The 26626-nt window shown below is 42.9% G+C and overlaps 1 protein-coding gene across 1 annotated transcript in view; it reads right to left on the reverse strand.

Moving 5' to 3' along the window:
* The window catches only part of PLXNB2 (plexin B2), a 261270-nt gene that overhangs the window by 91397 nt on the left and 143247 nt on the right, over positions 1-26626 (reverse strand).

Consider the following 26626-nt stretch of genomic DNA (forward strand, 5'->3'; position numbering starts at 1 on the left):
GTTGACTCTTCCTAAGAGTTGGTAACTCTAACCCCTCTCTCTCTATCCTTGATTGATGAGCTGGGCTAACTGCACTCAAATAAAGGAGCGGCATTTTTCACACTTCTGGCAGCACAGCGCGTCTTTAACCTGTTGCTTAAATAAGTGCTGCCAAGGCACTTATTTATGAAAAAACACATGACAAAGATGCAAACTCACAAGTAAAGTAATGCAAACTCTTACTACTTTCTTACCAGGGAAGCTGCAGGACAAGTTTGGCACAGCATTTGCCTCACACACAGTCCTGCCTATGGAGACCCCATTTCCTGACGCCATTTCGTTTTGCTGTTTGAATAAACACAAAGGTATGCCCCATGAAACAGCCAATGCTAACAAAGGGAAAAGAGGTCTCCAGCAAAACTACCGACTTCCCACAGACCTGACATAAAATGCCAGGTATGGTCCTGGTGACAAGACTGAGACCACCCGCTCCCCAGTGCTGTACCCTCTGCTGCTGCAGAGCACGGTTGTATCCTGGTTGTAGCAAGATGAATTTCTTCTGTGTGTTTGTAGCAGGACAGAGAAGCCACTGCGATACTGCTCAGCAGCTGGTGGGAACATTTTTATTCTCACTGGTTAAGTGCATTTGGACACATGAGTTAGTAGAGCCAATAAGGGCTAGCTACATTATACGACGTGAATAGACAGTAGTGTAAATCCTCTTCCTTGCATGACCAGTTTCATCCCACAACCCTAGTTATTCAGGCAGCCTCCAAAGATTTCTGTTGGGCAGCTTTCACCATGCATCTTCTGAGCTCTTAGGCTAAACGTTTCTTTTATGGCACCCACCGACATGTTTAAAAGGTCTCATCCAAGTATATTTTACGATATTTGCGTTGTATGTGGGGTACTTCAGTATATATATATTTCAAATTTGAATTTACAGTGGCCGCTCAGTGTATTTAGAAATTTTGTACAGTAGATAAACTCTAAATTCAAACACAGCCTGCATGCTTTCTAACAGAGAATCTATATCCAGGAAAGTCTTCAAACACAATCACCATGCATAAACACTTCCTTTAACTGTTTGAAAGCAAATAAGCTGAAAATTTACAGGGCTATGCTAAGACATAAAGTTTATAGCGCTGATGTGTACGGATAATAGGAAATATGCCCCAAAGCATGATGTCATTGAAAACAGAACCTGCATTCCCCTGCAAAGCAGTTGAAGGACATTCAGAATTATAGTATTTAATATATATATATCCCAAAGCATTTATTTGGATAGTCTAACTTCCAAGTAACCAGAATGCACAGCTCAGTTGTTTCAGGAGCACTTCTGATTTTATGTACGGTGCATAAGGAAAGAGCAAACTATTACTTCAATAGCCAAAGAACGTGAGTTTTTGTTCAGGCTGCGTATTTCATGAGAGAAGTCCTTCTATAGACTCAAGAAAAAAGGAACAATTTTATGGGCTAGTTTACCCTGTAAAATATCCTCCCTAATCCTTGTAAAAATATGCTTCATGCTAATCCTTCTGCCTGAAAACATTTTTGCAGACAACTTTGAACATTTCTATCACATTTTATTAGCTTTAAGCTGATCTAATTTCTCTAATTTTCATCAAGTTTATTAGGATCTGTCTAGATATCAGATTTGTATAGTTGATCTGGTTTTATAAAAAACCCTCAAACTGGTACATTTTAATTTCCCAAGCAGACATCTGTCTTCATCTGAATCTTGTAAAGCACTAAGTACCTTCTTGGCCCTTAATTAATTAGGAGCAATGACCTACGCATCAGGTAGTAATAGCACCCAATTAGTGCAAATGTCTGATGCTTGCAAAGTATTATCAGTCACATCACAGTAGAGAGAGATTTGCCTGTTCACGCTGCATGCCCTGGATGTGATGTACTAGCAATCTGTAGCCATGACAGAGCGCCAGCACAAGACTCAAAACTCCTACCCTCTGGCCTGGTCTTTTCAATGTGAATTTTTGAAGACATTAGATGCCAATATTTTGTGCATTTATGACTGCCATCAGAAACATCACATCTCCAAGTTTTAAATATGCCTACCATCGAACTCTTGACAGTAAGATAATCATAGAGGTTTGTTAAACATGTGAGGCTAGAACCTGCTGACCACAGGAAGGCTTTGACGCATCAGAAACTTCCCCATGGAAGAGTTTGCCCTTCCAAACAAAGCTGGAAACAAGTCCCAGAGGCCAGAAATCCCATTTCAACACGTGAAAATTGCAGTATGACTGAGTCCTCAACAAGAAGCAAATTTCCAACAGGTTTTTGCTGCACATGTACATAGCTTGTGGAGTCACATCAGATGAAGCTTCACTCCGAGACATAAATGACTTGTATATCCTACGATGCTTTGCAAATCATTTTGTTAATACAATCTACCATCAAAGAACTACGTACCATCTCTCACAGAAAACAGCAGGAGTTGCACATGTGTATCGGAGCACAGATTTCTATCACTAGCTTTCTATAGGACTTAAATGATGACATAAAGAAAAGCCAGTAGGAAGCTCAAACTTATTATTCTCCATTTGTTTGATGGGAGAAGAGCAGGCATGAATTGGAACCAATAGAGATATTCAGAAATTAGTTACTAAAGTACTGGAACGTAAGGATGTCTGAGATGATGAAGATCATTCTTTGTCTCTGAAATCCATGTTTGCTTGCTCTGAGAATTCAAGTAACAGCAACTCACCAAGGCTTTGTCTCTGGACTAGTTCTGTATCAGTATCTGTAAAAAGCTGGAGTTCATTCAGGCTGAGTACACTACTGTTTGATATAGTTAATGTGACTGGCAAGTGAACTCCTAATATTGACAGGATGGAATGGAAAAGAGTTGGTGCCAAAAGAAGGAACCACGCTGGACAAGGGGCTCGAGCGAGGAGACTACTCCACCACGAAGCTGAGGATGTTGAAGTCTCAGTGCTTCAGTCCCCAGGCTGAAACACTGGGGTACAGTGTTTTCATTCCTTTGCAAAGGAGCCAGGACTCTGCTGCTCACTCGGGTCTCCATCGCCACCACGTTTGCTTCACATTAACAGGGTGGGCAGGATTTCCAGGCAGGCAAAGCAAGGCTTTTTAATGAAGGCCTCTTAGCCTCAAGGCTAACCATACACAGTCATTTAAAAATGGTAAGCAAAAGCACTACTTCTGTGCATTTAGAAAGAACTACGGTTGTCCAGTAGGGAAACTACCGTGCAAATTAGCACACATTGCCCAGTATACGCCCAGCCCCCCTACCCTCCCTGCTAACTTGATGTTTGAAAGCACCTCCGATCATCAAAATGCCAAGAAATTCCCATACCATCTCACACACTGATTTTAGTGAAAGCACTAAACTGCCTTTAGAGAAAAAAAGGACAACATATTTTAGCCCCAGCTTCCACAGATTTGCAATGCTTTTCCTATGGTGTGATGTCTAGCAGGCTGTAAAATTACACAGATAGATGAGCACACTAGCTCTACCTATACTTGTCTCATTTGTTTTTTTAAACAAGGTTTTGAAACAAGGCACTTAAATACTTTTAAGTCAATACTTAACATTTAGATTTGTTTAGATTGAGTATAAATATTTATTTAGACATAGTTAGGCTTATGTCAAATAAGAGTATTCAGCTAAATTGATATAATCATTCAGTAACATTAAACCAACTTGGGAATTCAGACAAGCCTTTGAAAAGTAAAAGCATTAATAGCGCACAAAGATTTGCAGAAAAGAATGAAACGAGAACATGGTGAGAAGAAGTCATTTACTTTTTAACTCTCTGGAGAATCTGGCCAACCTCTGGGACATCCACCCCCCAGTACAACCACACAGAAGACACAGCTATAGGGAACCTGCCTATAAAGTTGAATGGGGATAAGAATTGCCTGTGTTGGGTGCATTTGTTATTTCATTGAAATAATTGATCCCTGATGCTGAAGATAGTAACACTGCAAGTGTTCAAACCAAGGAGGTGATAATTCAAAGAGCAAAGCAAGGTCATCTTGCTCAGTCTTACCAGTATGTAAAGCATGCTCACTGCCGCAGGAGGAGCCAGGGGAGGGGGTCAGATCCCCACCTCCATACACAAAAGAAAAAGAAAAAATCAACAAGACAACTTATGTCACTGACTTCAGAGGCCACTGCTTGATCTGAGTAGATCTGAAAAAAACGCACCAGCTCTATCAGGTGATTAAACAAACATCTCCCCCCTCAAAAATAGCTCTGCTCAGCAGGGCCGTTGTTTGCTTATTTGAAAAAGTTCCTCAACTTGTAATGTCTTTCTCATATCCTTCCAGTCTAGGTCAAATCCTGAGGATAACTTTAAGAACCGCTGACAAAGCAGTCTGCCATACTTTGTGTTGGACGGCTGATTTTACTGTACCAGGCACCTGAAACACCACGGTCTCAATCCGACAGCTGCATCCCCAGTCCCTCCCACACAGCAAGCATGGTTACGGAGCTTGAGGAAGTGCACTGGGTATCTTACTGATGGCACAAATGTAACATTTTATTAAGGTTTGTATTAGCCTTTAAGCAGCAGTGTGACAGGAAAAAAAAAATCTACTTGGAAGACACAGCCACCTTTGTCTAGAAGAATCAATGGTCCTTATTCCCTCCAACACTGCTTCTAGGCATCAGTATGTGATGGCCATAAACCTATGATGCATATGGAGAAACGTCTTCATTTCTAGGATAAGCCAGGCCTCTCTCTTTTATACGTTCTAGAGTACTGTAACAATATTCTTATACAACTCCCACAGTGGTCTAGGTAACCTGACAGGGATCAGCACTTTTATTAATAATGCTCTGTTTAAACTTACTGGAACTGCTATTTGATTTATGAAGTCCTTCACAAGCTTCAGAGCGATTTGCACAAAATCACTATGATCTGCACATAGGAATTGCTTCACCCAGCCCTGAATGAGCCGGGTGACACAGTACCTATTTTCCTAGCGTCACCAACCCTACCCAACAACATCTTTTGACATGTGACCTTGTCCAATTAAACAAACAGAGCAATTTAGATAGGCAGAAGGTAATTATTAGGGCTGGATGGTGGCCGGCTCACTGAAGCAGGAGTACCATTCTTTGAGAAGAGCTTTATGTTGTTTAGCAAAGTTTAATGACTGGAAGCTTTGAAGAGCTTTGCACTGTACTGCATCCAGCGATGAAATATCCAAGTGTCTGGTGCTCACTTCATACCACAATGGGTGACAGTTGTGAGGTCTTGGGCAAGGCTGCTTCTTTCATAAAGATGTTTGGAAATAAATGGCTTTGTAACCTGCTCCTTTTTAGCTCCAATTGCCTGTATCTTAATTGGGTCCTATTTATTTGAACCAAGAATAGGTAAATAAGGAATCAGGACTGCGCTGCTACTTTCACATCACCTTTTTTCCTTTCATCCTGGGCAACTGCCAAATCGCATTTCTTATGGAAGGATTTCAACTGTTTTTTCACTACCCCTGATTTATTTGCCAGGGGCTTTTTTTTAAATGAAAGACAGAGTAGGAAGAGGATGGTGAATAATAGTGAGAGATAACTTAGAAATAAGTCACTTCCAAATGGCTCCATGACAATTACTAGAAAAACTACATTTCTACATGGTAAAGCCTGGATGAAAGAGCCCAGTGGGAAGAAAAAGGTCTTAGCTCTTCTGTGGAGGCTGGATACTCAAAGACATTTCCTTTTTGTGTATTTAAACTCATCTTTTTTTCTGTACAAACATGAGATCTCTCACATGGTCATTTCCCATTGAGACAAGTTCTCAAGCAAGCCTGTGCCAGCACTCCCCCGTCCCACCCACCCAAAGGACTTCACCGCAAAAAACCCCTCTTGCAGAGGGAACAGGATACAGCAAGAATGAATGAAATATTTGTAAGGGCCTCACCCCTCTTTCAAATCCTAGCCACCAGTTGGTCCTACACTGAGCTTATTGTTCCTGGCTTGTCTGAAGGAGATTGGAGTGTTAGTTTATCCTACTCTGGTAAGTCACTCTTCAAAAGCCTTTTTTAGCCTGCCTAATTGCATTGAAACTTTTATATTCAACTGCTGGAGTTAAAAACATCTTCTACTTTTCTTTATTTGGGCAGGATGCCAGCTTTATAGAATCACAGAGTGGTTTGGGTTGGAAGGGACCTTCAAAGATCATCTAATTCAGTCCCCTTGCCACAGGCAGGGACACTTTTCACTTGATCAGGTTGCTCAGAGCCCCATCCAACCTGACTAGGACACTTCCAGGGATGGAGCATCCCCAACTTCTCTGGGCAACCTGTTCCAGTGTCTCACGACTCTCACAGAAAAAGAATTTCTTCCTATGTCCAGTCTAAACCTCTTTCAGTTTAAAACCATTGTCCCTTGTCTTGTCACTACAGGCCTTGGTAAAAAGTCTTTCTCCATCTTTCTTACAAGCCCTTTTTGTACACTGAAATGCCACAATAAGGTCTCCCCGGAGCCCTCTCTTCTCCAGGGTGAACAATCCCAAGTCTCTCAGTGTCTCTCCATAGAAGAGGTGTTCCAGCCCTCTGACCATTTTCATGTCCCTCCTCTTGACCTGCTCTAACAGGTCCATGTCTTTCTGTACTGGGGACCCCAGAGCTGGATGCAGGACTCCAGGTGAATGACAATTCCTCGTCTCCAATAGCCTCCCCAACCCTCAGCGCAGATACTCCACCTGTCTTTCCCACCCCTGGCTGTTCAAAAAACCACTCACTGACCTTGTGCTTCCAGTCTCCCAGTTGCCCCCAAGGGTTTCACTCTCTCTGCCCCCTCTAACAACCTTCCTCCTTGTACACTGAACACAGATATGTAAGATATTTAATTTTTGTAGGTCGTGCTGGATATCTAAAATAAATAATAAATGGCAAAGAAAAGATGGAAGCTGCTGCAAGCACGCCATGCCTGTCCTGCAGCCCTGGCTCCAGCCAGGCGCTGGCCTTCGCTCCAGCCCTGGGCTACGCAGCTTCAGATAACCAGTATTTATATCGCGATAAGACTCAGGGGCCCCAGTGGGATTCAGAACACAGACAGATACAGTTCAATGCCGAGGTGCACAGTCTAACCCAGCTTGCTTGTGATGCACAAGCCACCACCGCCTCCCTTGTTCCTGCTGAAATGCCCCTCGGCGCGAGCCTTCCCCAAACACACGTTCAGTTTACATGTTATTTAATAACACCCCAGTATAAATGAATAGCTGCCACAAGGAAGTATCCAGTTCCGACTCTTGCAATGATTTTGGTAAACTTCTTTTTCCCCAACTCAGGTCTGGTTTAGCCTAATCAGAGAGAAGCCTCCTGTTCAAACGAGCAGCCCTTCCCTGTCCATTGTCACATCTCGACGAGAACGGTATTTAAGCGATGTAGGTACTATTAAGATTTGAGATTCCATCCAATTAAACACCAATACAAGAGGAAAATTATCCTTTTAACAGATTACTAACAGCACACTGGTTTCTGTTGTCCACATGGGATCTTGAAAATTGACTGGCTGCATGGAGCTCGACATTTTATACTACTTCAGTGCAGAAATGGAGCAGAATTAGGAAACAATTATTGATAAGTATGCAACTGTGGCACCATAAAAGCCCCATGGGTAAGACCAATCTAAGGACAAAGAAATGAAAAAAACAGCTTTCACATTTTCCCTTTTTTTTCTTGTTTGCACAGCTGGAAATTCATTGCCTGCTGTTTCGTATTTCCTCTACTGATTAAAAGTGTTACCTACTTCATTATTCTCTTCAAGGCCTGGATTTGCTAGGTGAAAGCATCATTAGAAACAACAGGGCTGAGGGAGGGAAACGGGGCTGAATCGAAGAATTCTTTCACTATATGAGCAGCAAAATGTATTTTTCCCAACAACTTTTTATACACAGCAGAAATTGCTTTTCCACATCAAAGTCGAGACACATTCAAATAATGACTTAGTGCAAAAACCTCAAGGATAAGACACTGACAATTTTAGGAACAAGCAGACTTGTTCCTAAAACACTACTGAGTATAAATCCTGGTCAGCACCTGAAGCTGGTTTTCTGAGAAAGCTTCTGAAGATCTTTTTGCCCTCCTTTCTCTGCAGAGCCCTCAGGAACCAGCAGAACCCAGTATTGCATATCTCAAGGCAGCTACACATCTCAGCACAGGAAAGGAATCAGAAGCCTCTTTGAGCCTCTCATCTACGAGAAACTTTTCTATAAAGCATCAATAGTCTCACCATTATTCTCATAATTGTGTGCTAGAAGTGAAAGGAGCAGGTTGGTTCTCGGCTTTTTCTGCCTAGTAGAGGTAAGCAGTAGATAACTGTCCCATTAGCTTGCTCAAAAATGTAAGCAATCTAATTTGAATGAGAAAGGCAAAGGAAGGTAAATACACTGGATTCGATTAATGCTGATGCTAGAAGTTGCAGTAGGAAGTCAGCACTTCTTAAAACTTTGTTCATGCTGAGATTCCATGAGCTCCCAGTTGTTTTATCCTGTTTACATTATGCATTCTGGCAGAGTGGTGACCCACATAACCTCTACATTTTTCTCTTAGACTTACAATTAAAAAATAGGGCTCAGGTACAACATTTTTTGACTTAACGCATCCCTGTCAACTCCATTTGCAGTTCAGAGGTTGCCTAGAACCACATCACCACCAATAAGTACTTTTTTTAACATGAAGTTTTTTAAAGTCTTATCTCAATGAAATCTTAGGAATAAGATCCTTCCAAAATGCACGAAAATGCCTTTTCATTCCTGTTTTTAAAATGTGAACTTTAAATAGACAAACAGGAAATTAAAATAACCCATGAACTTTGCTTCTCTTCAGTGAGTCTCCTAAAGAGTGCTGGAGTCTTTGGCCAGCATTTACAGGAATGTTTCAATACCTCTTGATCCGCTGAAGTTCTACTCTCTATAAATGGGTTAAAATATGTGACATTGCTTACAATTTTACTGCTTCTTTCAGAGGCATGTGTGAGTTTATTTAATTAATTGGCCTTAGAAGGAAATTGGCCAATTTATTCCATCTTAATTGTTACGTGTTGAAATAAGACATTCTTAGTTCAGACAAAAAAAGAAAGTAGCATTCCTAAGGTTCATTTGTCATACCAGAGTGCCATTCTCATAACTTCTGCCCATGTATACCATTAGTTTTCTATTTTTTTCCCCAAATTCCCCAAAATTCTGGATTCTACAGAAGCTGAACTACCTTCACCTTGTAAGCACTCAGTGGCTCTGCTCTTTTTCTCATGCTCAAACCTGTCTGGGAACCTCAGATTAAACATTATTACACTTATCTCCAGCAGAAGCTCAATCCAGGATTTCCAGCACTTAAACACAGCAGTGGGGATCTCTGCACTGAGATGCCAGAGCCACCTACATTCAAGAAGAAACGCACGCCCTTGGCTGGAGGGAGCGGAGGACGGGAGCAGACCGCTAACGCTGCTGTGTTTGTACGGTAGCTCCGTAGCGAGAACGCTTTTTTTAGGAATTGGGAAATCTCAGTTCAGGTTGTTGAGCGCATCCGCACCATCTCTCTGATGCTTTGCTACCAGGTGCCTTTGCCCAAAGCGGGTTCATTGACCCAGTGCTGTACAAAAAACGCTCCTACATTTATAGGAAGAGACTGAGTGAAACCTGACTTCTAGGGCACCGAGTTGCATGGGTGATCTGGGCTCCCTGGCGCAGAACCAGCTTGTGCATTTTACCCAGTGATGAATGCAAAACGTATAAGCCATTTTCAGAGTGGGCACCTGAGCTCCCCATGTTCTGCTCCCTGCGCACGCTCCCTCCCCAGGCCAGGAGCTTTAATTTCTTTTTTCCATCAAGTTAGAAAGGGCGAGGAAAAGCAGGAGTGGGCACACCCACCACAACCTCCTCGTAGTCATCCTGATGGGAAGGGGGGGTGGTTTTGATGCCTCAGCCCCCCCCTTTCTCAGGCTGAGGAACACAAGGAACCCAGATCCTACACTTCAGAATGGATGTAAAGGAGGAAAGGGCACCAGCATCCACATCGTGTTCCTTGTCCAACACATTTCAAAAGAAGAGAGAGTGAGCATTGCTCCATTTTCTCCTACAGAACAGCACTGGAGACCTCATTGTGCAAGGGCCTGGGCTGTGAAACTATGTTTAACGTGGGTATTGACCTCTATGCATCCACAAATGGGACTGGGAAAACCCCTAGAAAGGAAGGTTTCAAATACATTTTTCTCCTAAGCATTCCTTGCCAACTATTTTGGGCACTCCTGCTCTGCATCCTTCATGAATCGTGCTCTGATGGGCTTAGCACTCCCCATGCAGTAAGTGGAAGCAGAGGCACCTTATTCAAGGCTGCTGATCACACTTGAATTAGTCACTGCTCTGAGCTTTACAAGCCCAGGTCCTTCTGGTGATCTAGCCTTACAGCTGGTGGGCTGAGAGAGTACTTTAAAAAAAAAAAAAAGAAGGAAAAAGGAAAAAAGAAAGAAAACCCACAAAAAAACCCCTCCGTGTACCAGGATACGCTGCACTTCTTATTTCAGTAATATAAAACAAAACTCCAAACTCGCACTTCCCCTGTCAGAACACAACCTAGAGCCCCTAATTCTTGTCTCAGAAGACAATACACTTTTATCCAGTTTCTGTTATTTCCTGCTACTGGAGATAACCCATTCTCTCCAAACCACTGCTGTGAAATACTCATCTATAAAATAACTCTTCCTTAAATGTTTTCTTTTTCTCCTGAAAAAGGATTTGCGAACAGCAGGGATACGAGCACCCACCTCTTTTAAACTCTGAATCACAATCTTTATGACATGTTTTATCATCAGCCATCTTTAAGCTTTTACCTGAATAACAATCTTTGCCTTTGCAATGGCTCCCATGGTATTCTTGAGTGAAAATGGGGAGAGCTAAGACGTAAGAGACTAATAATAGAGTCATGTGTAAACCCTCTTTTTTTATTCCAGTCTGCTAAGGGAAATCTCAGCAGTAAGCTACGAAAACGCTGGATGCTAGTGCTGTACATCAGCGAACAACATCCAGAGTTCCTCAGTTTATACAGGAAACCTTTTCAATAGTCAAGGTACCCACAGCTCTCAGCCACTGATTCCATCCCTCTCACAGCTTCCGAATAAGTCCACAAGTCCACAGATCGTCAGAGCTCTCGCAGGGACAACGGCGGCGAAGCCTGGCGCCTGTGGCGTGCATTTTTCGGAGTGTTGCCATGGTAATCTCCAGCACGCTCATCCCCTGAGAGCTCAGCTCAAAATTCAGAGGGAACCAAAGCAGGACAAAGAAATGACACCCAAGCAAAAGCAACAGGGAAATTATATGTAATAAGCATACATACACACTTCCATACGGAAGCTTTCAGAAAATAGATATTTTTAGAACCGAGAGGTCTGTAGGAAAGAGTGCAGTCTTCACAGTCCCAACTCTAAACCAGGATGGTCTACGGAATAAACCCAAGAATTTCTAACCCTCCTCACCTTGCGGATCACTATTTGGCACAGGGTAAATCCTCAGCCTCTGCACTGCAAAAATCCTGATTTGTGCAGTAAAGACAGAGAACAAGGAGTAACTAAGCAGATAAAAAGATAGAGATGCTTTTAATAACGTAACACTGTAGAGCAGCAACACTCAGTAGATAACCAAAATCTGACATTTACTTTTTGGAACATTACTTTTCATTATTCCATGAAAACAGGTAATACAATAATTCTTAAGTATTTGAGCAATTCAAATTGTCACCAAATACTTTACATCCCCTGTTGGTCCTTATAGCAGTTATATTATCTTACTGCATTCTCAACAAAAGGGAATTACATTTCTGCAAACGCGAAAGCAACACTCTGTCAAGTGATGTAAGATCTTGATATGCAGTTGAGAAACCTGTTGTATGGTGCTTTCACTCCTGCTGTACAAAAATGCTGTGTTATACTGGCCATACACACAGAAATAAACCAGCAAGAAGAGACACCAAAATTCAAAATCAGGGCCATGTCAGATACACCACGGTCCAGAAATAATACTAAATGAGAGTCAATTAATGTTTTGCTATTAGGCAGCATGTTTCAGTCAGAGCTTATTATCAGACACCCCCAGGCCCTTTTGTGCCTACGAGAGCTCTGAGATCAGTTAATCCCACGTAGCTTGATGCTCGGCCACTTGCATACGGTAGTTTGTTTTCCCCAATACACGATATTATTTTTGTTCCTACCTGGGCTTCTTATTACTGTTACAACGGACTTTTGTCAGTCCTCTCCACGTCATCGTCTATTAGATCTTCATGTAAATACTGAATCACATTATGAAAAGCTGCCTCCTCCCAAACAAGCACGGAGCTTTTCAGTCAGATCCGGTTTAACTTCCATCAAACCTTTCTGGGCTACTACAGTGCTAATCACTTCAGAGCCTTGCTCAGTCCTTGCTCACCAAAATTTGGTGTGCAGTCTGTCACTTCTAACAATGAGCAGCACTTTACCTGCCGCCTTTGGACTACTGCCCAACGTTCAGCACTGTGGAAGGTCATCTGCTGAGAAGATGTTCATGGAGGTTTGGTTTCTTCAGAATATTCACAATCTCACAGTCCCATTGACAATGAACACAGAAAGGGTCGTGTGGAGTAAATTGCTCCAATGTCTATTTGTATGATGACAAGAGTTCACTCAACGCATGTGCCTCTCCTCAGTCTGGTCCCTTGGTTAGTCTTGCTTTGCTATCCAGTCCTCAAGCGAATTCTCTGTGCTTCCCCAGGCTGCCACCTCCCTGGTTTTCAACCTAGCACAGGACTAAACTGCCAGCTGGAGGAAGGGCCGAGAGAGAGACCTATCTACAGTCTTTGGTATTTATAATTTTATCTTTAGCTCCTTACCTCCCAAAGGGTATTGACACCTGCCTTGAGCACCCTCCCTGTATTTTAAGCTTTCTTGATCCCCTTTAACAGTGACCAATTTATTTCCAGCATATATTGCTATTTCCGCTCTATTGCAGGGGAAGAACTTGAACTTTAACAAGACCCCTACAAAATCACTGATTGTGGTAGGCATAATATTATGGTTCTTAGATGCTCATACCTTGATCCCTTCAGGGAAGAGGTTTTATTTACCACGAATGAAGATGGAAGGCTGACAGACAGCCTTCAAATCAAAGCACAAGCCAGAAAATGTCTGATTACTCCCGGAAGCAGCATTTAACAGCTTAACTTAGTCTTTATTTAGATATTATTTGCTTTCATTATGGGTGAAATATGCAAAACTTGTAGTGAACAAAATCATTTGGTAATCTAATTTATCAAGATCACTTATACACTGACAGACAAGAATTTTAATAAAATTTGCACTTATGAGATCAATTTGTAGTAATTTCCATCTCTTAGATGCTTATGCCTTTTCCAAGGCTGGTGAATGGGAAATTGAGACCTCAGTGCAATTCCAACCACTTCCAGAAAACATAGCTGTATGCTGTAATGTGCTTCTGCTTAGGGAATATACTTAAAAGGCTCTACTTCCCATACTGTAACAGCATGCACTCTACCACCCACTACTTGTATGACAATACTTTACAAGGATACCGCAAATCTTTAAAGCATGGGGACGAACTAACTACACAGGGGCTGCCAGATATTTACCTTAGCCAAGAACATTAGATTAGTGCCGAAGAAAATATATGTAGTTCAACTTCAGTAAAGGAGCTCGCAGAACAAGACAAAAAGCATCACTGCAGAGATGCTTCCCTCAAAATCATGTTTTGCAAAACATCAAATGTGCCCCCCCCCTTCTCTTCCCTTTCCTGGCCAGTTATTCAGCAACTGGAGTCACAGGCAAGGCTCCTGTCAGCTGCTTAACAGACGCATGAGGAAGATCACAGCATGCCTAATACCTCACTTGGGACACCTTCTTTTTCCTCTACTGTCCAACAAGGTCAGATTTTCAGTTTTATCTAGTGAATCTGACAGCAAGCAGCTTGCCCTGCTCTCCACAGGTTGTCCTGCCGTTCATTTCAAAGAAAGATCTTGGGTAAATGTTATACTTTGCCTAACATCTGGGCAGATCAGCTGATACCTAGTTCACCACTAGAGAGAATCTATGTTGCCTCTAAGCACAGTAGTCCCTTGCTCTGAAAGGAAAGTCTGCTTTGGGTTGGTACTGGCATGCAAGAGGTGGTGAGAAGACACTCATGGAGCTGCTCCAGCAGGAACTACCCATTTTTCAGCTCCTGGCCAGGTTAGTTTTCAGCTTTTGCTTAGGCTTGAGGTTTGGTTGCACCCATGGAAGTAGCAGTAACAAGCAGCTAGGGGAGATGGGAGAACCAAACAACCTTGTTCAGCAACAGCATGGGCTGGTACCCAATAAAGTGACTGTATAAACATGTCCTGACACAATTTAAGTAAAACACCTTCAGTAGGTTTCCTGCAATTGGAGAAAGAAACGCTACCCCTCACCTTGTCAAAGACAACAGACAGGCTTGCTGGGAACGGATGTTATCTCTGATCATTATTCTTTCATGAGAATAAATGCCTGCTTTTGTAGAAGACAACTATTTTCAGGGTACCGCATTTGCTTACAATAATGTTAGCATATTCAATTTTGCTCAAGTCATGCAAAATAGATGTATTTGGAACATCTTCCTTTCTTTAGTTTTTTGTTTCCATTTCCCGTCTATGTCATTTACTTGTTCTTTTCCTCCTGGTCCTATATATACTTCAAAGACATATTTTCAAAGAACAGTTTCTCTCCGCATAGCTTGCCCCCCCGCTGTAAAACCTTTGCTCACATATACCTCCTTTAGGACAGATAACTCCTTTGCACAGAGCTCCTTTAGGCAACATCTGTAATCATGCAAACAGGTAGAATGTTCCCATGTGTCGCAGCTCAAGAAGGAATCATACACATCCTGCAAAGCAAACCCAGGGTAGCACCACAAATATTTATACACCAGATAAAATCTGTATCCTGCAGCTTGGACTGCTATAAACAAATGCTGTCCAATTATCTTTCACATCAATCAACTGAAGGATTCACATATGGATGGATGGCCTGATTTGAGTTCACCCAGTGTATGAAAAACCTGGGAATGCAACGAATCAGCTCATCCCTGGGTTACCGACCACACACACCTCTCCTTCCTAGCACCATCCTGGCCTTCGAACAGAATCTCCTTGGCTTGGCTTTGCGACCAAGCAGACCTCTCTAGTCATTCCATTTCTGGATACTTCTGATGCACCACTGGCAATCAGTGCCACTGCAGAGCAGAGACCTAACTAGCCCAGATAAGTTTGTCCTGTACAGAATGATATAGCTCAAGCTGGCTGTAAGAAGAGCTAAAGGGTTTCACAAATCTCCACCACCACCCTGACATTAACTCTACTATACATTTCTGCTTCCTACAATGGAAACAGCATTGTGACCCTTTTTTTCCCTCTATGAACACCCTAAAGAGTCAAATGGCCAGTGGCCTATGGTGGAGATTTTTGGATGTGGAACTGATGCAGAAGATGCCAAAGTCAAAACTGTGACCCAGCTTTCTGGGTCTTAGTGAGGGTCCCTGGCATCCCTTGCGGTGTTCTCAGGACTTCTCTGACATGCAGTAAGAGGATCTTGGCAGAAAATGGCTCAAGAAAGGAAGGTAAGAAGAGGGTGTCAGAGTATAAATCCCTGTAACGGGTACTATGATTTGTGAAGTTATCATTTCCACGGGAGGGGGAAAAAATATGTTTTCTTTTTTTTAGAAATAAACACAGCTCTGTGTTTAGGTATGAAAAATAACCAGCCAGAGCTCCCAAAGCCATGCACACCTGCCTCCTCAGCGCAACAAGCACCATCATTCTTCCTCCAGGTTCAAAAAAAAAAAAAAAAAAAAAAAAAGGTGGTGGTCTAAAAACCACACTTTTTGAAAACATAGGTCTAGCTTCAAAGAAGACCGTGGCAGGTCCCCTCAGTTGTCTGGAAATTTTCCAGACACATATTAAAGAAAACACTGCCTGTGTATGAACACGAGAGGTGCAATGTTTCACAAACTCAGAAGTTTCCAGGAACTGTAATTTAATACAATTCCTTTAACTAGTCACAAATCAAACTGATGTAATTTTAAGGAAAACCAGCAAGGATAAACAAGACTGTATTTTGTGCATCCCTGGAAGACTTTTGTTTACGAAGTCATTGGCTTACTGACTGATAATAAGAAATGTCATACCTAAAAACTAGATATTTTTACATCTTGACATTACTTCATGACACTGTGCTTGATCAAATTGAGTGCTGCAGTTAACAGGACACTAGAAGACCAAAGGAACAGCTATTTTTAAATATAATGCCTTTTGCATGTACTGCATTAACTGAATCAAATAAGGCTGAGGCTTGCCTTGAATTTAGCCCTAAAAAAATTATTAAGCAGACAAGTATTTAATTCTTACTTTTATCCTTGTCAAATCCTTTAATTAAATATAACATTAATTGAACTAAAGATTATCACGGAGACTTTTCTCAACTAATACTTTTAAATGCATTAAAGCAGGGAGAAAAACAAAACAAGAACAAAAGCAGGGCTTATAAACAGATTCATATAAACAGTATTAAAACAGTAACACCCTGAGAGCCCTGGGCTTTTGTTCACATTTGCTAGCACAAAAGGAACAGCAAAGGTTAAGAGCAGCGGAGGTGGCGTATTCCATACAAATCAACACATTAATGCAAACCGTTTCCATTTAGCAAAGTGAACATACCAGTTCACTTAAGACAATTGCTTAAACAACATCATTGCTATCACAAAGCAAGAGGATGCAGGGCAGGAACGGAGCAGAAGTTCTCCTGCACACAGCACTCAGGCTGCTAGCTATGAAGAGACCCGTAACACCCCAAACCCGGGGGGATCAGCAGCATGAAGGGTTCAAACGGGCTTTTGCAGAAGCCCAGCTCTGGTCTGAAAATCCTGTGGAGGGAGCTGGGAGCAGCCTGGGCCACTGCTCCAGCTTGTGGGGCAAAGGGATCTGTGGGGCAGCCGGGGTGAGGGGGGTGGCACTGCTCTGCCTCCCTCAAGGGGACCCCCAAAGCCCCGCTCCCTGGATTCTGTAGGCTCGGGGATGTCTCAAAAATTAATCAGATCTCAAGCGAATGGGGCCTCCTAAAATTGTTCATTTAGTCGTAATTGCACAGTTGCTACAGACACAGCATTCAGAGGCTTCCCCTGTACCAACAAGCAGGCAACAGCAGCAAGATCATGAGGAAGAAAAGCAGCAGAACAATGCTCTTCTCTGTGCCTGTTCACACTGGTATCGTTCTCTTGCCTAAAATTAAAAAGAAGAGGGATGAGGAGGCTGATTTCACCAACTCCAACATTGGCAGTCCCATGAAAGGGCTCACTTTGGCCAGGAATCAAAGGTTTATGGAGACAAAGCTAATGCAGCATCCGAAAATGACACTAAAATAATACTCAAACTCCAGAATCAATGCTAGAGTCACTGCTGACAACTGATTTGCAACAGTTCCCTCTAAGTCCGTAATGCATTTCTTTTTCTAAGTGGGGACAAGTCTCAATTTTCGTTGTCAGACACAACAAGAAACCTGGTGCCAATATTCTCACTTCTGTGAGAATACAGAATATTACCCCAAACAGGCATCACATCCTGCTTATTCTGTAAACTCCTGTGGGCTGACAAGCTGAGTTGAGACTGTTACAGGTGTCCACCCGCCTCTCAGTCCGACCACAGGTTAGGAGAAGGAAGAAAACTGTTACAACGTGGGTGATAACCAAACACTTGTATTCATCAACCTTTAGAGGAGGAAAGGGAAGACAGTTTAGGTTGGTACCTTCGACAGAAATTTCTCAGTGAATCTCCTCCCTGCATCCCCCCAAAACTGAGATAACCCCAAAGCTTCAAATTCGACTTTAGTAGGACAAAGAACTGATGTGAAGCCCTATTTTACTGCACCCAGCTTTTCTACTTGGTTTCGCTAGGCTTGGGTAGACCGCTTTTTGCTTTCTCTTGATCTCCCCAGGATGCAGCAGCCCTTGCCAAAAATAACTATGTTTTAATTTTCCTTCACAATTCCCTTGCAGAGGTCTGCACTGTTTCAATGCTGTAGCATCACATACCCTTTTATTCCCTGCCTACACATTTTAACATTTCAAACACATGATTATTTATAAACAAAAAGCCACCAGGGCTTTGGTGAGGTAAAGTGGTTTAGTGGGGACTGAAACTGGGGAGGGGGAAACGGGAGGGTGAGTCATCATTTTCTGGCTTTAATCCTTCACTGCTCCTCTGTTTTGGGCTTTGTTATTAGCAGTAGCACTTATTCACTTTGAGCAGGGCCAAGACAGCAAACAAGTTCTCTGAATTTGAAAGGCAAACAATTCCAATTCCTAATTCAGCCATGCACGCCTGCTCCAGGCTGTTCAATCCCTCGAGACCCCTTTTTGTAGCCTAGGCTTTCCCCTCCTTTAAGTGCCAACCCATCGACGGCCTTTGGCTGGGGTTTTGTCCGTTGCCACCTGCAAGAGGGAGAACAGACTAGAACAGAGTGACGCCATGCTTAAGTTTTGTGCTGTATTCAGGGCTGGGCATTGCCATGCTGAATGGAGCAAACAGGTTTTTGTAACCTGTTTGCACAGACAAAGCGAGGCACTTGAAAACCACCACTGCTCCATCTGAAACACCACTTGGAAACAAGTTGCACTGCATACTGAAGGGGAGACAGCACTTGTTCAAAATCCCCTCTCCTTTTCAGTCGTTGCTCAACAGGGCAGCAGAAAATTTGTCCTCCAGCCCACTTATACCACTCTGCTGATGCTGTAACAAAAGGAGAAAGAGCCATGACAGAAATAACAAGGTAACCTGAATCTCTAATGGAAGCAACAGCAGGAGGTAGAAAACTTAACTGCCATCGCACACCATTTTTCCTCTGACTTCAAGCACCCTCTCCCTCTCTAAATGCTCCTTCTATACACACCTTCCTGCAAAAAAAAATCTCTGAAGACTGACCCTCCCAAGCCCATCTATACCTCATACTTTTTGCAGCTCCACTGAGAAACAACCCTTTGCCTTAAGCTATGAGAGGTGGGCAGTGCAGGAGCCCGAGTCCATCTTGGGAATCGACAGCATGCAAGTTCCAGTTCTAAACTTTTTAAGGATGCTTAAGTTTGGAAAAAGCCTTAAGTGCGGATGCCTCAGGTTCAGCTGCCACACCCACGTTTCTGTACCAAAATACTTGCACTCAGTTTCAGACGTGCGAATACTCTCGAGCTCAAGTATAATTTAGGACGACTAAGAATATGCAGAACCTCTGAGAATTAGACTAGTTATTTCAGTAAATTAACTAGGTAGCAACTGTGGAAATGCTGATGTTAGTATTTCAGCTTCCTGGGCTATAAATGGATACAATTTTTACTTACCTGACAGGTGTGTCATGAGAATTAGCTAATATTGACACTTTGATCTTTAAAATGCTTTGCCAAGTATTAATTAAGGAAGGATCATTTTGCATTCAAAATAGCTAGTATTTTGAAGTTGAATTTGTTCCCACCCCTCTCCTAAAATGGTAAAGAATCTTCTATTTGTCTTTCTATGTCTTCCCCAGGAGATTATTTCAGAGAAATATTGTCCTGGTTTTGTGGGGATAAAATTTATAGAATCACTTTTCTGTTGCATTTTGTTTCAGTTTCTCGCCAGCTGTGGTGTGGTGATCAAGGCCATTAGCAGTGAAAGCCAGGGCAGCTGACCCAGGCTGGCCCACAGGTGTGTTCTGTATCATTAACGTCAGGTTCACTATAAATGGGAAAGCTTGCTGGGGATGGGGGGCTCTTTACTCTGCTCTCTTCTTCCTCCCTCTTTGTCTTTCTCCTCTCTTCTCAATGGTTGTGATCCCTGTAGGAACTTGCCACCACTCTATGGGCTAAGCCTAACTCTGTGTCTTTTGTATTAGTATTGATATTGGTTTTCTTATTTTGTTAAATCTGTTTAAATTTTAACCCATGAGTCTCCCTCCTTTTCCCAATTCCCTTTCTCAGCTGGGGAGGGGTCTTGGGTGATAAAACAACTGGTTATTCTTTAGCCCTGGGTGCGGGCTAAATGGAGACAAATATGAGAAAGACTGACATGCAGATCTGTGTTTCAAGGAAGATGAATGGATACCTCTAAATAAAAAGCTGTGTTTTGTTGCAAGAATCTTCTCTCCTGTGGGTCTTGTAGCCAGACCTGTAGACTGAGGTCAAATATTACTCAATGTAGGGAGAAAGGACACCCCCACCCCCCAAAACCCCACCTTTTTATAACTAACCTACTAGTATTTTTTACAAGGCAGGTCTCAAAGTGAAGTATGAGAAGATCATAACACATTGCAGATATTCAAGTACGGCATCTGCTGGTAAAGCGTGGCCTCATTTCTCCATAGAGGAAAAGTTGCCAGCGTATGGGCAAAACTCTATTACAGTTTCATCTGTAGCCAGTGATGTGAAACACGTCCAAAGCTGCAAGATGCTTTTGTTAGACAGGTCACCCATGTAGGCTGCTGCCAGAGAAAGACAGAGAGCCCAAGCTTGCCTGCGGAGCCAGCTCTCTCCCAGCCACTCCGTACTCGATAATAAGGGCAGGACTTTCACCATGGGCACTCTTGTTGCAAAGATCTAGCAGCAAAGGTATGACATTTGGCCTTTACATGGCCCAGTGAATATAAACCCAGATTAGAGGGAAATAAAAGATTGTACTTGATAGCATATGGGAAAACAGCAGCATAAATCTCCAAATAAGCTGCTCTGCACACCCCAGAGAGATCGTTATGCAAGGCTTTCCTGTGGTTGTTACTGCTGGTGCTTACAGCCTGACCTGGTGTCACAGGCTACTCGTGCTGGTAGTGCAGATACATCATCTCTCCTGGAGCTGCAGGGTTTTCCTTACTGTCAGCCAGGCAACACAGGGCCAAAGGGAAAGAAGAAAATACGGGGGGACAGGTACTGGAAGAGACGCCAGAAAGAACAAGCATGAAGATAGATGCAACCCCTGTGTAGTCCCCCCGAACGCCCTTTAGGGTCTCAGGGTGACGGCAGCAGAAATTCTGTGAGAACATTTTGCAAAGCCCATGTCTCATTCTCACGCGCTACCCAAGACAAGCAGAAGATATTGAACGAATGTTATCCGATCTTTCAGTGACTTAAGTCCTATGGATCTAGAGATGAGTCTTAGAGGTGATTCTGTGGACTCAAGTCTGATTGACCGTCATATCTAGAAAACATGAGAATTAAAGTTCCTTATGCGAATCCTTCATGATAGTGTCCATGATGGGAGACTTTTTCCCCTGTTCCTCTGCCTCATTTCATGCACAGCGCAGACATTACTTAATGAACTAGGACAGAATCACAGAATCACAGAATGTTCGGGATTGGAAGGGACCTCGAAAGATCATCTAGTCCAATCCCCCTGCCGGAGCAGGATTGCCTAGACCATATCACACAGGAACGCGTCCAGGCAGGTTTTGAATGTCTCCAGAGAAGGAGACTCCACAACCTCTCTGGGCAGCCTGTTCCAGTGTTCGGTCACCCTCACCGTAAAGAAGTTTTTCCTCATATTTATGTGGAACCTCCTGTGTTCCAGCTTGCACCCATTGCCCCTTGTCCTGTCAAGGGATGTCACTGAGAAGAGCCTGGCTCCATCCTCATGACACTTGCCCTTTACATATTTATAAACATTAATGAGGTCACCCCTCAGTCTCCTCTTCTCTAAGCTAAAGAGACCCAGCTCCCTCAGCCTCTCCTCATAAGGGAGATGTTCCACTCCCTTAATCATCTTCGTGGCTCTGCGCTGGACTCTCTCTAGCAGTTCCCTGTCTTTCTTGAACTGAGGGGCCCAGAACTGGACACAATATTCTAGATGCGGCCTCACCAGGGCAGAGTAGAGGGGGAGGAGAACCTCTCTTGACCTGCTAACCACACCCCTTCTAATACACCCCAGGATGCCATTGGCCTTCTTGGCCACAAGGGCACACTGCTGGCTCATGGTCATCCTGTTGTCCACTAGGACCCCCAGGTCCCTTTCCCCTACGCTGGTCTCCAACAGCTCTGCCCCCAACTTGTACTGGTACATGGGGTTGTTCTTGCCCAGATGCAGGACTCTACACTTGCCCTTGTTATAGTTCATTAAATTTCTCCCCGCCCAACTCTCCAGCCTGTCCAGGTCTCTCTGAATGGCTGCGCAGCCTTCCAGCGCGTCAGCCACTCCTCCCAGTTTTGTGTCATCAGCGAACTTGCTGACAGTGCACTCTATTCCCTCATCCAAGTCATTAATGAATATATTGAATAGTACTGGTCCCAGTACCGACCCTTGAGGGACTCCGCTAGACACAGACCTCCAACTGGACTCTGTCCCATTGACCACCATTCTCTGGCTTCTTTCCTTCAGCCAGTTCACAATCCACCTCACTACCCGATCATCCAGACCACACTTCTTCAGTTTAGCTGCGAGGATGCTGTGGGAGACCGTGTCAAACGCCTTACTGAAATCAAGATAGACCACATCCACAGCTTTACCATCATCTATCCACTGGGTTACGTCCTCATAAAAGGCTATCAAGTTGGTTAAGCATGACTTTCCCTTGGTGAAGCCATGCTGAGTGCCCCTAATGATCCCCCTGTCCTTGATGTGTCTAGAGACAGCACCAAGAACAAGTTGTTCCATCACCTTTCCGGGGATGGAGGTGAGGCTGACCGGTCTATAGTTACCCGGGTCCTCCTTCTTGCCCTTTTTGAAGACTGGAGTGACATTCGCTTCCCTCCAGTCCTCAGGCACCTCTCCCGTTGCCCACGACTTAGCAAAGATGATGGAGAGTGGCCTAGCAATGACTTCCGCCAGCTCCCTCAGCACCCGCGGGTGCATCCCATCAGGGCCCATGGATTTATGGACGTCCAGGTTGCTTAATTGGTCCCTGACCCAGCCCTCATCTACCAAGACAGATTCCTCCTCTATCCTGACTTCTTCTGGGGCCTCAGGGGTCCGGGGCTCCTCAGGACAGCCTCCAGCAGTATAGACAGAGGCAAAGAAGGCATTCAGGAACTCTGCCTTCTTTTTATCCTCTGTCTCCAGGGCCCCCACCTCATTCATCAGTGGGCCTACATTGCCTCTAGTGTTGGCTTTACCTGCAATGTATTTGAAGAAGCCCTTTCCGTTGTCCTTGACCTCTCTTGCAAGGTTTAATTCCAAGGAGGCCTTAGCTTTCCTAGTTGCCTCCCTACATCCTCTGACAACAGACTTATATTCCTCCCAAGTGGCCAGCCCCTCCTTCCATGATCTGTACACCCTCGTCTTCCACTTGAGTTTGCCCAGCAGTTCCCTGTTTAACCATGCAGGTCTCCTGGTACCCTTCCTTGACTTCCTACCTGCTGGGATGCTCTGATCTTGAGCTCAGAAGAAGCAGTCCTTGAATGCTAAGCAACTCTTCAATATTTATTTTTCTCCTCATTATCCAGTGTGGCTCTATGCCTTATTTACCATGCTATCCAAAGGCTGCTGAGAATTATTTATAGCATAGATATAGGAGACAAGTTCTTATAAACAACAACTAATTTTACAATTCACAGCTGGATCCTGAAACTAAGGTGGACATTTTTGGGAGGGGGACTGTTTTTGAGCAACTACTTTATAATCCTAGAAGTCTAAAAAGCATCCCCATAGACTTTCCAGAAAGAACCTGCCTACCAACAAGCAGAGCTCAGAGACAGCACATGACATGGCATGGTCCTCACCCTTCACAAAGGTGTTTGAACCAGGCTATTTACGGTGACAGTGCACACATTTTACATAAGAAATACTGTTGAGAGCAGTGAAAAAAACTCTCAATGCTACATTAAGAACTTGTTCCAGGGATCTCAGATCACAAGATGAGCAGCAAGAACCTAATTTTGGTATCTAACTAGGGCTGGGTGTTCTTCCCCCGCACCTCATGCACCTTCCTGCCTGTGCTCTACTTGATAGTGCCTGCTCCTGATTCCCTACCACTCCCCTGCCCTTCTCCTTGCAGTCACTGCCTCAAGATTATTTTGATGTATCATCAGCTAATGCAATACAATCAGCAGCTTATCATCCCCTCCAGTCCATTTTACATTTTTCCCAGCCTTTCCCTATTTTTTTTTTTTAAGGGAGGGGAAAAAAAAAATCACTCTCCTCATCTCTCTCCTCTTCACCAGGTGAAGAAACACAGCAAACCAACATTTCATTGGATCTCAACTTTGGCTTTCAGGTCTATGAAAGGTCAGTCCAGAAGTCTGTTGGAAAACAATGAGGAAGAGGAAGTTTCTGCAAGTATATTCCACTTTCTGGTTTTATGGGTAACCAAAACCAAAATCCTCCCAGCTATTCTACCACACCATTATAATGCACTTCAAACCTAAGTTTCAGATTTAATTTTGAATTTTGACTAAACCAAAAAATTTTAATAAATATATCTGAATGTGCTACACATCAAAAAGGATGACTGTAAGAGAAGGTGCTGGATTTCATAGTTTCAGGGCTCTGCCTCTGGTTTGTGAGTGACTGCAGGTAAAGCCACTGCTCCTCTTGGCTCCCCCTAAATGCTTTGTTCCCTCTTTTGGGCTCTGCTGACTTTTTATATGAGAATATCTCCATAGCCACTTCCATGATACAAAGCCAAAAGCAGATATGAAAACGTGTCTTCTCCTCTACACATAAATGACTTTATTTGGTGTTACTGAAAAAATCCCAGCCAACGTAAGGCCACATCATTTTTGAAAATTATTCAAGTTTAGAAGGATAAATCTATAATTTCAATGTGAGATAGCTGCAAGAGCCAAATCAAGAAGGTTTCAATTTAGGAGCTCAGTCTACACATACACAAAATTTAAATATCAGAAAAATAACATCTATTGGGGATCATATTTATTTTTACATCAAGCACAAAGTGCTAGTATCTGTCTCTCTACAAGGATGTGTTTAATCCTCTGTCAGTTCCATGACCAGCTAATAATCATGTTGTCAATAGTCTGCTACTCAACTTCCCGAAATACAGCTCTGCTTCATGTCTTTTATTTGTTTTCACATACATACATATATGAAACGACATTTTAACTGGGCAGATATCTTTTACAATTCAACCCATACTTCAGTCCAGTGGCGCTCTCCTGCTAAACAGGCACTTAAAAAACTACAAACAAACAAAACCCCAAATATTCTGTTTATTTCATAAAAAATGGGAACTGAAGGTAACAGTACCTCTTCTCAAGTTTTCCAGGAGAAACAGTTGAAGATCTAGTCAGTGAGAATTATGTGAAAGCAACTCAAGAAACACTTTTACATGTACAAGCTCATCACACACACACAGAATTGTTCAAGAACTGCCACTGGCCTGAACAAGGTCACTCAGGACGTACTTTTAGGACCCTGAAGCAACAAAAGTGACTGGTCCCAGAAAATGCCTTCAAACCTTGTTTTGTGTTGTTAATTACACACAGGAAGGTTTTAAGGATGTGATTTTATATCTAATAAGCCTATATAGGTTTCAAACTGGGCCAGATACCAGTAATGTAGAGAGTCAATGTACAGCCTTGTCTGTAAATCTATAGCTTAGGTACAATGTTGTCAAATCTGATGATCTTCATTTCAAGCAACGCCATATCAGTAGACAACTCTATATAAACCAGACAGCACTTCGCGATGTTCCTGCAGTATCTCACACTGTTTCAGTACTATTGGTCAGTTAGTAACTTTAGAAGACAAGCTTATAAAAGCCCAAAGGCTAAAATTAAAACTATCCCAGTTTGTTAGACATTTAAGACACGATCATCATCCTATTTGACATCTAAGTCATGAATTCTGTACTTTATCCAACATTTAGAGAGGCTTAGTTGACCGCTTCCGAACTCACTAGGCAGGCTCTGGGAAATGGAAGGTGAGATCGTGGGAAAAACGTGACATGAAAAAATACTGGAAGGAATCCGTAGCAGCCAGAAGTTCACGACTATCACTACCCTGCACACCAGAGCCACTCAAAGCCTCCTGGGGTATGATTGGCAGATATACGGCTTTGCTTCACACACAAATATGTATATACATATACACATGTGCATGCACACAGATAGGGAGTTCACATTACTGTGAAATACAGCTAGGGAAAGCAATTACTTTAAGAAAAATAATGGGGTATTCACCAGCAAAGCAACAGTTTCAAAAGGGTCTAGAAAATAAACCAAAGCTCTTATTGTTAGAGAACTATTGACTCCAGGTTTGAAAAACTGACCTCAAGTGAGCAATGATGCACTTAGCTTGGAACTTGCAGCCGCTGTATTTCACTCTAAATTGAATTGCCAATCCACAGTGCAATCTTCTTCTACTACAAACTCACATCTTTGGGGAAAGTATACAGAAAAATACGTTATAGTGGCTGCATTATTCCAAGTTAGACTAAATGCTTTTGGAAATGGAAAATATGTCGACATTACAGAATTTAAGGATCCCCACGGGTACTTATACAGGGAGCAGCAGGTCTTTTTTTTTCCTTTTAAGGACACTTAGTAACAACTTCATGTTGACATTTTTCCTGCAAACAGTTCATAAGCATGCAAATAACTAATAGCATGTGGCCCCATTAAAAGCACTTAGGTATGTATAGCCTACAGACCCATACTGAAAAACATGTAATAGACATTTTATTCCTCACATGCACAATGATCAGATC

This window comes from Nyctibius grandis, chromosome 5 (genome assembly GCF_013368605.1).
Source record: "Nyctibius grandis isolate bNycGra1 chromosome 5, bNycGra1.pri, whole genome shotgun sequence".
Taxonomy (NCBI): domain Eukaryota; kingdom Metazoa; phylum Chordata; class Aves; order Nyctibiiformes; family Nyctibiidae; genus Nyctibius; species Nyctibius grandis.